Source organism: Oncorhynchus gorbuscha, unplaced genomic scaffold, assembly GCF_021184085.1.
Source record: "Oncorhynchus gorbuscha isolate QuinsamMale2020 ecotype Even-year unplaced genomic scaffold, OgorEven_v1.0 Un_scaffold_6453, whole genome shotgun sequence".
In the NCBI taxonomy this organism is placed as follows: Eukaryota; Metazoa; Chordata; class Actinopteri; order Salmoniformes; family Salmonidae; genus Oncorhynchus; species Oncorhynchus gorbuscha.
In genome coordinates this window covers 1-17,052 of record NW_025750046.1, presented here as the reverse complement: position 1 = coordinate 17,052, position 17,052 = coordinate 1, and the positions used below count along the sequence as shown (strand labels likewise).

Below are 17,052 nucleotides of genomic sequence, written 5' to 3'. Positions count from 1 at the left end.
TTCACAAGGAAATGCTTTTTGTTACATGCATATTTTACTTGGTGGTCAATCCATGGCTTTACCACATCATGCAGACCAGTTCCTAACCTATTGGAACCCCACGGCAGGTAAAAAGGACAGAAATTATATCCTATTCCCTACATAGTACACTACCTGGTCAAAAGTAGTGCACAACAAGCAAATAAATAAGTATATTATCATAATAATAAATACTTCTCCAATCTCCATGTCCAACCAGGGAACGCACAACATACTACAGTATATCGATGGAATCTATAGTACATGACCTGCCTCAAAACACCATACACACCATAGATATAGAAGTGTTTCACCTCTGTGATACACACGTTACACATCAGGGGAATCCACAACAGGAGAACTGGTGGTGCTACTGAAGAACCTCTATATCAGGGTCTGATCTCTTTTCTAAACCACTGAAACAACCACTGAATCACCAAGAGGATTCTCTACAACAGGATACAGCATCCTGCAGGTGGATGGCTCATAGACATGTACAGTTTATTAGCCATTTCTAAAAGATTAACTAATACTGCCACTGAAAGAAAAAGGCAAAGGCGTTTTAACTGGACAAGAATGTTCAAAGGCAAAAGTGTTGACTTGGTGTATTGCTGTTTCTTCATAGTGCAGATACAGAGACATGACAGGCAAAGGATCTGATGCCTCAAGCTACGTCTCTGATTTTCCACAGCTAAGACCAAACATCGAAGTTCCACCAGCTAAGTCCATAACTGTGACATAACCCTTCTACTACTGTTGAGGATGGTTTATTACATAATCTGTAACTGTAACATAACCCTTCTACTGTTGAGAATGGTTTATTACATTATCTATAACATAACCCTTCTACTGTTGAGGATGGTTTATTACATTATCTGTAACTGTAACAAAACCCTTCTACTGTTGAGAATGGTTTATTACATTATCTGTAACTGTAACTTAACCCTTCTACTGTTGAGAATGGTTTATTACATTATCTATAACATAACCCTTCTACTGTTGAGAATGGATTATTACATTATCTATAACATAACCCTTCTACTGTTGAGAATGGCTTATTACATTATCTATAACATAACCCTTCTACTGTTGAGAATGGTTTATTACATTATCTGTAACTGTAACAAAACCCTTCTACTGTTGAGAATGGTTTATTACATTATTTGTAACTGTAACATAACCCTTCTACTGTTGAGAATGGTTTATTACATTATCTATACCTGTAAAATAACCCTTCTACTGTTGAGAATGGTTTGTTACATTATCTATAACTGTAACAAAACCCTTCTACTGTTGAGGATGGTTTATTACATTATCTATAACTGTAACAACACCCTTCTGCTATTGGAATGGTTTATTACATTATCTATAACTGTAAAATAACCCTTCTACTGTTGAGAATGGTTTATTACATTATCTATAACTGTAAAATAACCCTTCTACTGTTGAGAATGGTTTGTTACATTATCTATAACTGTAAAATAACCCTTCTACTGTTGAGAATGGTTTGTTACATTATCTATAACTGTAAAATAACCCTTCTACTGTTGAGAATGGTTTGTTACATTATCTATAACTGTAACAAAACCCTTCTACTGTTGAGGATAGTTTATTACATAATCTGTAACTGTAACATAACCCTTCTGCTGTCGAGGAAGGTTTTATTACCTCACACTACTCAGAAATATTTTGAATGATCTTTTTTTCAGTATTTGGAAGTGACATTTAGGCAACACACACACACACACACACACACACACACACACACACACACACACACACACACACACACACACACACACACACACACACACACACACACACACACACACACACACACACACACACACACACACACACACACACACACACACACACACACACACACTAATATTGTTGTTTAAATCCATTTAGCTTAACAGCAGTCCAGTGTGTGGTGGTCATGCACTGGAGGTCTGTCAAGTGTAGTGTCCTGGTGTTCAAGTCCCCAGAAGGTTGATGCTTTCATTCATTGTGTGTAGATAGATAATCAGGGAGTGGTCACCTGTTTGGAAGCAGATAACAACAACCTGAAGGTATCAATACAGAGTGACTGAAGCAGGGTCCATATTCATAAAGCGTCTCAGAGTAGGATCACTGGTGTAGTGGAGGGTAAAAGCAATGTACCCACATTTTTAGGGGGAGGGCCCCAACAATGTAACCACCTTTTTTAGGGGGAGGGCCCCAACAATGTAACCACCTTTTTTAGGGGGAGGGCCCCAACAATGTACCCACCTTTTTGGGGGGAGAGCCCCAACAATGTACCCACCTTTTTGGGGGGAGGGCCCCAACAATGTACCCACATTTTGCGGAAAAATGCATTGAAAGAATAGGAAGCGTTACTTTTTTCACTGCGACCAGCAATCCAAGTTCATCCACCTATTAATCTACCAGGACATCACTGAGTAGGAGTGCTGATCTAGGTCCCTGACCATTCATTATGATCCAAAAGGCTAAACAAATCCTAGATCAGAACTCCTACTCTGGGATCCTTTGATCAATACGGGTCCAGATCTATTTGTTAAACTGAGAAGCTTTTGGTTCCCTCTGCTCCATCGTTGCTCAGTATTCCAGTATGCCTTTTGGCGCCATCTAGTGGTTGGCCAGCGCCACACAGTCATCTCTCTGTCGGCTCTGTCCAACCCTATCCCTCTGGCTTTTGTTCCAGTCCTGCATTAACCCACCTAATTCAACTCATCAAAGTCCTGCTGTGTGAGCAGCTGATTAATAGAATCGTGTGTGTGTGTGTGTGTGTGTGTGTGTGTGTGTGTGTGTGTGTGTGTGTGTGTGTGTGTGTGTGTGTGTGTGTGTGTGTGTGTGTGTGTGTGTGTGTGTGTGTGTGTGTGTGTGTGTGTGTGTGTGTGTGTGTGTGTGTGTGTGTGTGTGTGTGTGTGTGTGTGTGTTAGAGCTGGGCTCTGTAGTGTTGGCCAACCCATGCTTCTTTATGAGTCCTGAGGGGTCCTGAGGGGTGTTTCCAGAGACTAGTTGGTACCCTTCTCCTTGGTGGTCTGACTTCGAGGGGTGGAGGGAGGTAGGCTCAGAGAGTGTATGTGGTCTATCTACACACGGGGTTCCAGTCTGTGGGACAGTTCAAACAGAGTCTGCTGATTGTCAATGACGTGAAGGTAGTCGACATAGGCCTGCACCTCCGGACTGCTCTTCTGGGGCATCCCGTTCCCTAGAGGTAAACCACAGTAAATACACACACACACACACACACACACACACACACACACACACACACACACACACACACACACACACACACACACACACACACACACACACACACACACACACACACACACACACACACACACACACACACACACACACACACACACACACACACACACACACACACACACACACATGCTAGCTGAGCATTATCCATGACAGAAGATAGTTGTTGGTACACAGTCTTCATTACTGTGAGTGGCTGTGTACCGTGGGGGGTTCTCAGCATTAATGACTCAATCAATTTACTATAGTAACATATAATGTTGTTATTGATGAACTGATGATCTAATTGGATACTGTTATTCTGCTGACTGCTGTAGTTGAGTCATCTTTACTGTACAACAACTGTAGAAAGTCAACACTGTGACCTGTCTACTGTTTTATAGTGTCTGACTAGAGGAAGTCAACACTGTGACCTGTCTACTGTTTTATAGTGTCTGACTAGAGGAAGTCAACACTGTGACCTGTCTACTATTTTATAGTGGCTGACTGTAGAAAGTCAACACTGTGACCTGTCTACTGTGTTATAGTGGATGACTGTAGAAAGTCAACACTGTGACCTGTCTACTGTGTTATAGTGGCTGACTATAGGAAGTCAACACTGTGACCTGTCTACTGTGTTATAGTGGATGACTGTAGAAAGTCAACACTGTGACCTGTCTACTGTGTTATAGTGGCTGACTGTAGAAAGTCAACACTGTGACCTGTCTACTGTGTTATAGTGGCTGACTGTAGAAAGTCAACACTGTGACCTGTCTACTGTTTTATAGTGGCTGACTATAGGAAGTCAACACTGTGACCTGTCTACTGTGTTATAGTGGATGACTGTAGAAAGTCAACACTGTGACCTGTCTACTGTGTTATAGTGGCTGACTGTAGAAAGTCAACACTGTGACCTGTCTACTGTTTTATAGTGGCTGACTGTAGAAAGTCAACACTGTGACCTGTCTACTGTGTTATAGTGGCTGATTGTAGAAAGTCAACACTGTGACCTGTCTACTGTGTTATAGTGGCTGACTGTAGAAAGTCAACACTGTGACCTGTCTACTGTGTTATAGTGGCTGACTGTAGAAAGTCAACACTGACCTGTCTACTGTGTTATAGTGGCTGACTATAGGAAGTCAACACTGTGACCTGTCTACTATTTTATAGTGGCTGACTGTAGAAAGTCAACACTGTGACCTGTCTACTGTGTTATAGTGGATGACTGTAGAAAGTCAACACTGTGACCTGTCTACTGTGTTATAGTGGCTGACTATAGGAAGTCAACACTGTGACCTGTCTACTATTTTATAGTGGCTGACTGTAGAAAGTCAACACTGTGACCTGTCTACTGTGTTATAATGGCTTACTATAGGAAGTCAACACTGTGACCTGTCTACTGTGTTATAGTGGCTGACTGTAGAAAGTCAACACTGTGACCTGTCTACTATTTTATAGTGGCTGACTGTAGAAAGTCAACACTGTGACCTGTCTACTGTGTTATAGTGGCTGACTGTAGAAAGTCAACACTGTGACCTGTCTACTGTGTTATAGTGGCTGACTATAGGAAGTCAACACTGTGACCTGTCTACTGTGTTATAGTGGATGACTGTAGAAAGTCAACACTGTGACCTGTCTACTGTGTTATAGTGGCTGACTGTAGAAAGTCAACACTGTGACCTGTCTACTGTGTTATAGTGGCTGACTGTAGAAAGTCAACACTGTGACCTGTCTACTGTTTTATAGTGGCTGACTATAGGAAGTCAACACACCTGTCTACTGTGTTATAGTGGATGACTGTAGAAAGTCAACACTGTGACCTGTCTACTGTGTTATAGTGGCTGACTGTAGAAAGTCAACACTGTGACCTGTCTACTGTTTTATAGTGGCTGACTGTAGAAAGTCAACACTGTGACCTGTCTACTGTGTTATAGTGGCTGACTGTAGAAAGTCAACACTGTGACCTGTCTACTGTGTTATAGTGGCTGATTGTAGAAAGTCAACACTGTGACCTGTCTACTGTGTTATAGTGGCTGACTGTAGAAAGTCAACACTGTGACCTGTCTACTGTGTTATAGTGGCTGACTGTAGAAAGTCAACACTGACCTGTCTACTGTGTTATAGTGGCTGACTATAGGAAGTCAACACTGTGACCTGTCTACTATTTTATAGTGGCTGACTGTAGAAAGTCAACACTGTGACCTGTCTACTGTGTTATAGTGGATGACTATAGAAAGTCAACACTGTGACCTGTCTACTGTGTTATAGTGGCTGACTGTAGAAAGTCAACACTGTGACCTGTCTACTATTTTATAGTGGCTGACTGTAGAAAGTCAACACTGTGACCTGTCTACTGTGTTATAATGGCTTACTATAGGAAGTCAACACTGTGACCTGTCTACTATTTTATAGTGGCTGACTGTAGAAAGTCAACACTGTGACCTGTCTACTGTGTTATAGTGGCTGACTGTAGAAAGTCAACACTGTGACCTGTCTACTGTGTTATAGTGGCTGACTATGAAAAGTCAACACTGTGACCACTGTCTACTGTGTTATAGTGGATGACTGTAGAAAGTCAACATGTGACCTGTCTACTGTGTTATAGTGGCTGACTGTAGAAAGTCAACACTGTGACCTGTCTACTGTGTTATAGTGGCTGACTGTAGAAAGTCAACACTGTGACCTGTCTACTGTTTTATAGTGGCTGACTATAGGAAGTCAACACTGTGACCTGTCTACTGTGTTATAGTGGATGACTGTAGAAAGTCAACACTGTGACCTGTCTACTGTGTTATAGTGGCTGACTGTAGAAAGTCAACACTGTGACCTGTCTACTGTTTTATAGTGGCTGACTGTAGAAAGTCAACACTGTGACCTGTCTACTGTTTTATAGTGGCTGACTGAGAAAGTCAACACTGTGACCTGTCTACTGTGTTATAGTGGCTGATTGTGAAAGTCAACACTGTGACCTGTCTACTGTGTTATAGTGGCTGACTGTAGAAAGTCAACACTGTGACCTGTCTACTGTGTTATAGTGGCTGACTGTAGAAAGTCAACACTGACCTGTCTACTGTGTTATAGTGGCTGACTATAGGAAGTCAACACTGTGACCTGTCTACTATTTTATAGTGGCTGACTGTAGAAAGTCAACACTGTGACCTGTCTACTGTGTTATAGTGGATGACTATAGAAAGTCAACACTGTGACCTGTCTACTGTGTTATAGTGGCTGACTGTAGAAAGTCAACACTGTGACCTGTCTACTGTGTTATAGTGGATGACTGTAGAAAGTCAACACTGTGACCTGTCTACTGTGTTATAATGGCTTACTATAGGAAGTCAACACTGTGACCTGTCTACTATTTTATAGTGGCTGACTGTAGAAAGTCAACACTGTGACCTGTCTACTGTGTTATAGTGGATGACTGTAGAAAGTCAACACTGTGACCTGTCTACTGTGTTATAGTGGATGACTGTAGAAAGTCAACACTGTGACCTGTCTACTGTGTTATAGTGGCTGACTGTAGAAAGTCAACACTGTGACCTGTCTACTGCGAGTAAGTAATGACATGAGTATGGAGGTTCAAGGATAGCTCATCAAAGTTGATGGTCATTGGTGATCTAAGACTGTGTGAGAGTAAGACCCACACACACACACACACACACACTTCACCCACCCATGTGATCCTCCTGACAGTGTCTGATGAGACGCACCGTGTCGGCTATCATGTGCTGCAAGAGGAGATGGACACCATACACATCAAATACACATCCATCACATATTTTAGATGACCTGGTTTCTGCGTTATAGACTGTCAGTGTCTTGAAGAAACACTGGGTACACTGACATGTTCAACCCCTTCCGTCATACTGGAGCGACTTACCAGCTTTTCAAAATTCACCAGGTTATCCAGAAACGTTTTGTTGCCCTCGTGAATGAAAGTGATATCTACTGAAAGGGAACAATGTAGCAGAGTTCAAATATTGAGTGCTAGTTCGTGATTTAAGTTCAGCTCACAATATTTCTGTCTGCATTACAGACCACTGCAGGGTTCAGGAGGCAGTGATGACAGTAACATTACAGACCACTGCAGGGTTCAGGAGGCAGTGATGACAGTAACATTACAGACCACTGCAGGGTTCAGGAGGCAGTGATGACAGTAACATTACAGACCACTGCAGGGTTCAGGAGGCAGTGATGACAGTAACATTACAGACCACTGCAGGGTTCAGGAGGCAGTGATGACAGTAACATTACAGACCACTGCAGGGTTCAGGAGGCAGTGATGACAGTAACATTACAGACCACTGCAGGGTTCAGGAGGCAGTGATGACAGTAACATTACAGACCACTGCAGGGTTCAGGAGGCAGTGATGACAGTAACATTACAGACCACTGCAGGGTTCAGGAGGCAGTGATGACAGTAACATTACAGACCACTGCAGGGTTCAGGAGGCAGTGATGACAGTAACATTACAGACCACTGCAGGGTTCAGGAGGCAGTGATGACAGTAACATTACAGACCACTGCAGGGTTCAGGAGGCAGTGATGACAGTAACATTACAGACCACTGCAGGGTTCAGGAGGCAGTGATGACAGTAACATTACAGACCACTGCAGGGTTCAGGAGGCAGTGATGACAGTAACATTACAGACCACTGCAGGGTTCGGAGGCAGTGATGACAGTAACATTACAGACCACTGCAGGGTTTAGGAGGCAGTGATGACAGTAACATTACAGACCACTGCAGGGTTCAGGAGGCAGTGATGACAGTAACATTACAGACCACTGCAGGGTTCAGGAGGCAGTGATGACAGTAACATTACAGACCACTGCAGGGTTCAGGAGGCAGTGATGACAGTAACATTACAGACCACTGCAGGGTTTAGGAGGCAGTGATGACAGTAACATTACAGACCACTACAGGGTTCAGGAGGCAGTGATGACAGTAACATGCAGTGTTTTCTGAGTCTAGGCACCTTTCAGTAGCAGAGGAAGGAAAGGGATCTTGGGCGTTCTTGGTCTTCTTGAAAGCGTCCCTGTAGGCTTTGTGGTTGAGAGAGGGGTCCTGTGAAGACATGTTGAGACAGATTGATGTGTGACGCTTGTCTTTGGGGAGAAAACAGGTTGAGTTGCAGCCAACATCTTCCCTATATAGTGAATACTTATGACCAGGGCCCAGGGATTAGGTCAAAGGTAGTGCACTATGTAAGGCATAGGGTGCCTGTTTTGGGACTCGAACATGTGCACTGCAGAAGCCCTCACAACCCCTTAACATCTGTCACTATGTCCCAAGATGACCAGACCTAGTGATAATGAATAAAGCCTCAGTGATAATGAATAAAGCCTCCTGCTTTTATTAACTCAACAGTGGTGACCCAATATGTTCAGTACTGAACATACAACACATAATTCCATGTATAGTCCCATTCATTATTACAGGATCTCTACACAATAAAACATAATGAACTTACTGTCAACATCTCCAGTTCCAAAAACAGTTTTTAATTTTCCTGGAACAGTTGATGCCAAGAAAACAGGTTGAGTTGCAGAAGGTTTACTGGGTTCAGACCTCCTCCTTGTCCTGATGAAACAGTGGCACACCTCCTCCCCATACAATTTATTACCACCAGAAATAACCATCCCTGTAGCCGCCCTGTGTTTATAACCGGGCCACTTTGTTTAGCATGGGTTCGTGGTACAGTTGATGCCACGCAGGGATACGGGCCAGAAGGTTTAGGGTTCGTGGTACAGTTGATGCCACGCAGGGATACGGGCCAGAAGGTTTAGGGTTCGTGGTACAGTTGATGCCACGCAGGGATACGGGCCAGAAGGTTTAGGGTTCGTGGTACAGTTGATGCCACGCAGGGATACGGGCCAGAAGGTTTAGGGTTCGTGGTACAGTTGATGCCACGCAGGGATATGGGACAGAAGGTTTAGGGTTCGTGGTACAGTTGATGCCACGCAGGGATACGGGCCAGAAGGTTTAGGGTTCGTGGTACAGTTGATGCCACGCAGGGATACGGGACAGAAGGTTTAGGGTTCGTGGTACAGTTGATGCCACGCAGGGATACGGGACAGAAGGTTTAGGGTTCGTGGTACAGTCAATGCCACTCAGGGCTACGGGCCAGAAGGTTTAGGGTTCGTGGTACAGTCAATGCCACTCAGGGCTACGGGCCAGAAGGTTGAAGGTTCGTCGACCACCAAGGACAAGCTCACTCACCCTGCTTGTCTCATTACACTACAATCAGAGCTGGCAGCAGACAATGATCAGCTAAGGGGAAATCAAATTTTGAACAGTTTGATGCTATATTTATACTTATATAAAATATTTGCAATGAATTTTCCACCAGTGGAGGCTGCTGAGGGGAGGACGGCTCATAACAATAGCTAGGAACAGAGAAAATGGAATGTTGTCAAACACATGGAAATCATGCATTTGATACCATCCCACTAATTCTGCTCCAGCCATTAACGTAAGCCCGTCCTCCACAATTAAGGTGCCACCAACCTCCTGTGTTTTCCACCAACAGGTTTCTGTGCCAATGCACCACACACAACCAATATGAAATGCATAAATGCAAACTGCTTACTGACTGAGCGTTTATCATCATGGATTGTGTTTTCAACTCCACAATCAAGTAGAGAATGTCTGACAGAGAAAACATCCCCCCTACCGTGTAGAATTACTCATTATCGAAGGCTTGGCTTCACAATCTACAAGTGTCATTCAACTTTATACTGTTTTGTAACAGATGTCTCTTTCCATTGATGAATGGACGTTGCACAGTTAAGATGCTGGAACTACACTGAGTTGTACAAAACAATAGGAACTGCCCTTCCCATGATATAGACTGACCAGGTGAATCCAGGTGAAAACTATGATCCCTTATTGATGTCACTTGTTAAATCCACTTCAATCAGAGTAGATGAAGGGGAGGAGACCGGTTAAAGAAGGATTTTTAAGCCTTGAGACAATTGAGACATGGATTGTGTGTGTGTGACATTCAGAGGGTGAATGGGCAAGACAAAAGATATTTAAGTGCCTTTGAACAGGGTCTGGTAGTAGGTGCCAGGCGCACCAGTTTGTGTGTCAAGAACTGCAATGCTTCTGGGTTTTCACAATCAACGGTTTCCTGTGTGTATCAAGAATGGTCTACCATCCAAAGGACATCCAGCCAACTTGACACAACTGCGGGAAGCATTGGAGTCAACATGGGTCAGCATCCCTGTGAAATGCTTTGGACACCTTGTAGAGTCCATGCCCCGATGAATTGAGTCTGTTCTGAGGGCAAAATTGGGTGCAAACCCAATATTAGGAAGGTGTTCCTAATGTTTTGTACACTGGGTGTATAGCGAAGTGGATGGATGTGAGCAGGCAGCCTACAGGAGACTTTTGAAGTAGCGTTTTCAGACTGAAACATTGCGACTATATTTAGGCGTTAGCTTCTAGGTCTAGAAATAGATGGGAAAGGAGGCCGAACGCGTGTTCAGTTTCCCTGAATAACTGGGCCTGCTGGGAGCACAGGCCTACGTGAAGAAGACTTAGGAGAATGATGATCAGCATCAGAAGTAAAAATCCAGCCAGACTGGCCTGCTACTGTGCCTTTTCTAGAATCTGTCCAGAGTAGACCCACAACTGATCCATGGAATGAAACGTTCAAATAACACAGCTTTGGCGCCATTATTCAAATGGCATTTTCACTGCAGTTTACAGCCTAGAGTAGAACTGTACTCAATTGAAAACAGTGATGCAACTTTTCATTGCATTATGGTGTAGTAGGGTCCAATAATCTCAGTATTATAACCGTATTGTCCCTAAACGAGGTTAACAGGGGAGCTTTTTGAGCTGCATCTTTCATGTCTTCACTGTTCTTTCATGAAGTAATGATGCCTCTCAGCTACTCTTCTATCGAGTGGATTTATATTGAACAATTGGGTGCAGATTTGAATGATTTTATGTGTGGTATTATTGCTAGTTAGCATTTTGCAGATCTGGATAAACATCCACCCACCGCTACTGTCACTATGAATAGAGGGCAGGTTAGACAGCTGAGTGGTAGACTATATATGATTCATCTACTACTATAGTCACTATGAATAGAGGGCCCAATAAAAACACACTACCCTCCTCTGTGCCCAATAAAAACACACTACCCTCCCCTGTGCCCAATAAAAACACACTACTCTCCTCTGTGCCCAATAAAAACACACTACCCTCCTCTGTGGCCAATAAAAACACACTACCCTCCCATGTGCCCAATAAAAACACACTACTCTCCTCTGTGCCCAATAAAAACACACTACTCTCCTCTGTGCCCAATAAAAACACACTACCCTCCTCTGTGCCCAATAAAAACACCCTACCCTCCTCTGTGCCCAATAAAAACACCCTACCCTCCTCTGTGCCCAATAAAAACACACTACTCTCCTCTGTGCCCAATAAAAACACACTACCCTCCCATGTGCCCAATAAAAACACACTACTCTCCTCTGTGCCCAATAAAAACACACTACCCTCCTCTGTGCCCAATAAAAACACCCTACCCTCCTCTGTGCCCAATAAAAACACCCTACCCTCCTCTGTGCCCAATAAAAACACACTACTCTCCTCTGTGCCCAATAAAAACACACTACCCTCCTCTGTGCCCAATAAAAACACACTACCCTCCTTTGTGCCCAATAAAAACACCCTACCCTCCTCTGTGCCCAATAAAAACACACTACTCTCCTCTGTGACCAATAAAAACACCCTACCCTCCTCTGTGCCCAATAAAAACACCCTACCCTCCTCTGTGCCCAATAAAAACACCCTACCCTCCTCTGTGCCCAATAAAAACACCCTACCCTCCTCTGTGCCCAATAAAAACACACTACTCTCCTCTGTGCCCAATAAAAACACACTACCCTCCTCTGTGCCCAATAAAAACACCCTACCCTCCCCTGTGCCCAATAAAAACACACTACCCTCCCTAGGCCCATTAAAAACACACTACCCTCCATTGTGCCCAATAAAAACACACTACCCTCCTCTGTGCCCAATAAAAACACCCTACCCTCCCCTCTGCCCAATAAAAACACACTACCCTCCTTTGTGCCCAATAAAAACACTCTACCCTCCTTTGTGCCCAATAAAAACACACTACCCTCCTTTGTGCCCAATAAAAACACACTACCCTCCTTTGTGCCCAATAAAAACACACTACCCTCCTTTGTGCCCAATAAAAACACACTACCCTCCTTTGTGCCCAATAAAAACACACAGCCCTCCCCTCTGCCCAATAAAAACACACTACCCTGCTCTGTGCCCAATAAAAACACACTACCCTGCTCTGTGCCAAATAAAAACACACTACCCTCCCCTCTGCCCAATAAAAACACACTACCCTCCCCTCTGCCCAATAAAAACACACTACCCTGCTCTGTGCCCAATAAAAACACACTACCCTGCTCTGTGCCCAATAAAAACACACTACCCTCCCCTCTGCCCAATAAAAACACACTACCCTCCTCTCTGCCCAATAAAAACACACTACCCTCCTCCCTGTGCCCAATAAAAACACACTACCCTCCCTCTGCCCAATAAAAACACACTACCCTCCCCTCTGCCCAATAAAAACACACTACCCTCCCACTCTGCCCAATAAAAACACACTACCCTCCTCTGCCCAATAAAAACACACTACCCTGCCCTGTGCCCAATAAAAACACACTACCCTGCTCTGTGCCCAATAAAAACACACTACCCTCCCCTCTGCCCAATAAAAACACACTACCCTCCCCTCTGCCCAATAAAAACACACTACCCTCCCCTCTGCCCAATAAAACACACTACCCTCCCTCTGCCCAATAAAAACACACTACCCTCCCCTCTGCCCAATAAAAACACACTACCCTCCCCTGTGCCAAATAAAAACACACTACCCTCCCCTCTGCCAATAAAAACACACTACCCTCCCTCTGCCCAATAAAAACACACTACCCTCCCCTGCCCAATAAAAACACACTACCCTCCCTCTGCCCAATAAAAACACACTACCCTCCCCTCTGCCCAATAAAAACACACTACCCTGCTCCCCTCTGCCCAATAAAAACACACTACCCTCCCCTCTGCCCAATAAAAACACACTACCCTCCCCTCTGCCCAATAAAAACACACTACCCTCCCCTCTGCCCAATAAAAACACACTACCCTCCTGTGCCCAATAAAAACACACTACCCTCCCCTCTGCCCAATAAAAACACACTACCCTCCCTGTGCCAAATAAAAACACACTACCCTCCCCTCTGCCCAATAAAAACACACTACCCTCCCTCTGCCCAATAAAAACACACTACCCTCCCCTGTGCCAATAAAAACACACTACCCTCCCCTCTGCCCAATAAAAACACACTACCCTCCCTGTGCCCAATAAAAACACACTACCCTCCCTGTGCCCAATAAAAACACACTACCCTCCCTCTGCCCAATAAAAACACACTACCCTCCCTCTGCCCAATAAAAACACACTACCCTCCCCTCTGCCCAATAAAAACACACTACCCTCCTCTGCCCAATAAAAACACACTACCCTCCCCTGTGCCCAATAAAAACACACTACCCTCCCCTGTGCCCAATAAAAACACACTACCCTCCCCTCTGCCCAATAAAAACACACTACCCTCCCCTCTGCCCAATAAAAACACACTACCCTCCCTGCCCAATAAAAACACACTACCCTCCCCTCTGCCCAATAAAAACACACTACCCTCCCCCCTCTGCCCAATAAAAACACACTACCCTCCCCTCTGCCCAATAAAAACACACTACCCTCCCCTCTGCCCAATAAAAACACACTACCCTCCCCTCTGCCCAATAAAAACACACTACCCTCCCTGTGCCAATAAAAACACACTACCCTCCCTCTGCCCAATAAAAACACACTACCCTCCCCTCTGCCCAATAAAAACACACTACCCTCCCCTCTGCCCAATAAAAACACACTACCCTCCCCTCTGCCCAATAAAAACACACTACCCTCCCCTCTGCCCAATAAAAACACACTACCCTCCCTCTGCCCAATAAAAACACACTACCCTCCCCTCTGCCCAATAAAACACACTACCCTCCCCTCTGCCCAATAAAAACACTACCCTCCCCTCTGCCCAATAAAAACACACTACCCTCCCCTGTGCCCAATAAAAACACACTACCCTCCCCTCTGCCCAATAAAAACACACTACCCTCCCCTCTGCCCAATAAAAACACACTACCCTCCCTCTGCCCAATAAAAACACACTACCCTCCCTCTGCCCAATAAAAACACACTACCCTCCCCTCTGCCCAATAAAAACACACTACCCTCCCCTCTGCCCAATAAAAACACACTACCCTCCCCTGTGCCCAATAAAAACACACTACCCTCCCCTCTGCCCAATAAAAACACACTACCCTCCCTCTGTCCAATAAAAACACACTACCCTCCCCTCTGCCCAATAAAAACACACTACCCTCCCCTCTGCCCAATAAAAACACACTACCCTCCCTCTGCCCAATAAAAACACACTACCCTCCCCTCTGTCCAATAAAAACACACTACCCTCCCCTCTGCCCAATAAAAACACACTACCCTCCCCTCTGCCCAATAAAAACACACTACCCTCCCCTCTGCCCAATAAAAACACACTACCCTCCCTCTGCCCAATAAAAACACACTACCCTCCCCTCTGCCCAATAAAAACACACTACCCTCCCCTGTGCCAAATAAAAACACACTACCCCCTCCCCTCTGTCCAATAAAAACACACTACCCTCCCCTCTGTCCAATAAAAACACACTACCCTCCCCTCTGCCCAATAAAAACACACTACCCTCCCCTCTGCCCAATAAAAACACACTACCCTCCCCTCTGCCCAATAAAAACACACTACCCTCCCCTGTGCCAAATAAATCTAAAATAAAATAATCCTCAAAGCAACAACAAAAAGTTTGACAACTCTCTCCTATTTTGATCTAAACAATACATTTCAAACTGTCCCTTGGCAAAAGACAATCAAGACCAGTTTATCTGAAAAGCTTAAAAGACATCCCATCACAAATAGTCACATACAGAAGCAGACAAACACTGACCTCCCAGGTCTGACTGAGGCGGCTAACTGCTGCGGTGTTCAGACCCATAACGATGGCAAAGAAAGAGTTGAGGTTCCTCTGGGCTTTACAGCTGAGGAAATAAAGAGTGACACACTGTTAACACCAGCTTCATACAGTGATGATGCAGAAATACAAACTGTAATTCCTCACTAAACCACAGGAGGGGGCATCCTGTCCATGCAGACCTCACTATAATAGAGTGTTGTGCAGAGTTCTGTAGTTGAAGTATTGGGCCCTTAGTGAAATGGACCAATCATACTGCTCTACTTCTGCAGAAGAAGACATCACATTTTGAGGATGTAACAACTCTGCTCTAAATGCTGGAGCCCACTATGTTGTGGTCAGAGAAGAGAAGAGGAGAGAAGAGAAGAGAAGAGAAGAGAAGAGAAGAGAAGAGAAGAGAAGAGAAGAGAAGAGAAGAGAAGAGAAGAGAGAAGAGAAGAGGAGAGAAGAGAAGAGAAGAGAAGAGAAAGAAGAGAGAAGAGAAGAGAAGAGGAGAGGAGAGGAGAGGAGAGAGAGGAGAGGAGAGAGGAGAGGAGAGGAGAGAAGAGGAGAGAAGAGAAGAGAAGAGAGGAGAGAAGAGGAGAGAAGAGAAGAGAAGAGAGCACTGGGCAGCAATTTTGATGAACTTCTTGATGAGCTGACTCTGTTGCAGAGTGTAGGACACATCAGGACTTCTGTCATCACCCACAGCTGTACCTCATTGCAGCGCTGCAGCAGCAGCTCCAGCGCCACCGTGTGGCCACTGCTGGCATGACGGCTGAACGTGAAGTACACCAGCTCTTGCTGTAGTGGAGAGAGACAGGACAGGACACGGGTGAGCTTGTAGAAAGCTTTGAATCACTAATATCTTTAACTGTATCCTAAACCTCACCCTATTCCCTTTATAGTGCACTACTTTGACCAGAGCTCTATGGGCCCTGGTAAAAAGTTGCACTATAGTGAATCGGGTGCCAACTGGGACGCATGCATAGTGTAGGTGATGGACAAAAGTTGATGTCACGGACCTCATGTATTGAGTTGAAGACACTCCAGTCAAAGTTTGTAAGGGTGACAGCCACGTCCCATGTGTTCATACTCAGCATGCGAGCTGACCTCTGTTGTAGCTCTGCGTTGTCTGTGAACGGGCTCTGAGAGGAGAAAGGAATATGTTATGTTCTGTTGGGGCATGTTAGAACATGGTATTTTCTGGTGTGATATGACCCTGTGGGATATAGGCTGGAAGCACATCCAGTAGGAATCAGGAATATAATGTGATAAACCAAATGCAGAAGTAGCTTGATAGGAGGCCTGAGGACTGTCACCTCTGCTAGATTCATTCACATTGTAGCCTGCTGAGGAACTGCATTGAAGTGGACTCATTGTGATTCCTACCATGACTTCACTCAGGTCCTTTCTGCACACGTGCAGCCTCCCCACTGCTGTCAGCGAATCAGAATAGAGCCTGTCCTGAGGCTTCAGCAGCAGTTTCTCTGGAGAGAGGAAGCATCACACACAGCACTGCCATTAGAAATATGTCAGCCAGCGTGACACCTGCTATCTGGGGTAGATAAGTGTCCCAGTGCCGGGCTGGTTCTGTTCTACTGTAGTCAGTCAGTGTAGGGTTGGTTCTGTTCTACTGTAGTCAGTCAGTGTAGAGTT

General features: G+C 44.8%; 1 pseudogene; it reads right to left on the bottom strand.

The window, feature by feature from the left end:
* Nucleotides 1-1,918: 1,918 nt before the first annotated feature.
* LOC124029460 lies at nt 1,919-16,901 on the bottom strand (annotated as a pseudogene).
* Between the last annotated feature and the right edge of the window lie 151 nt (nt 16,902-17,052).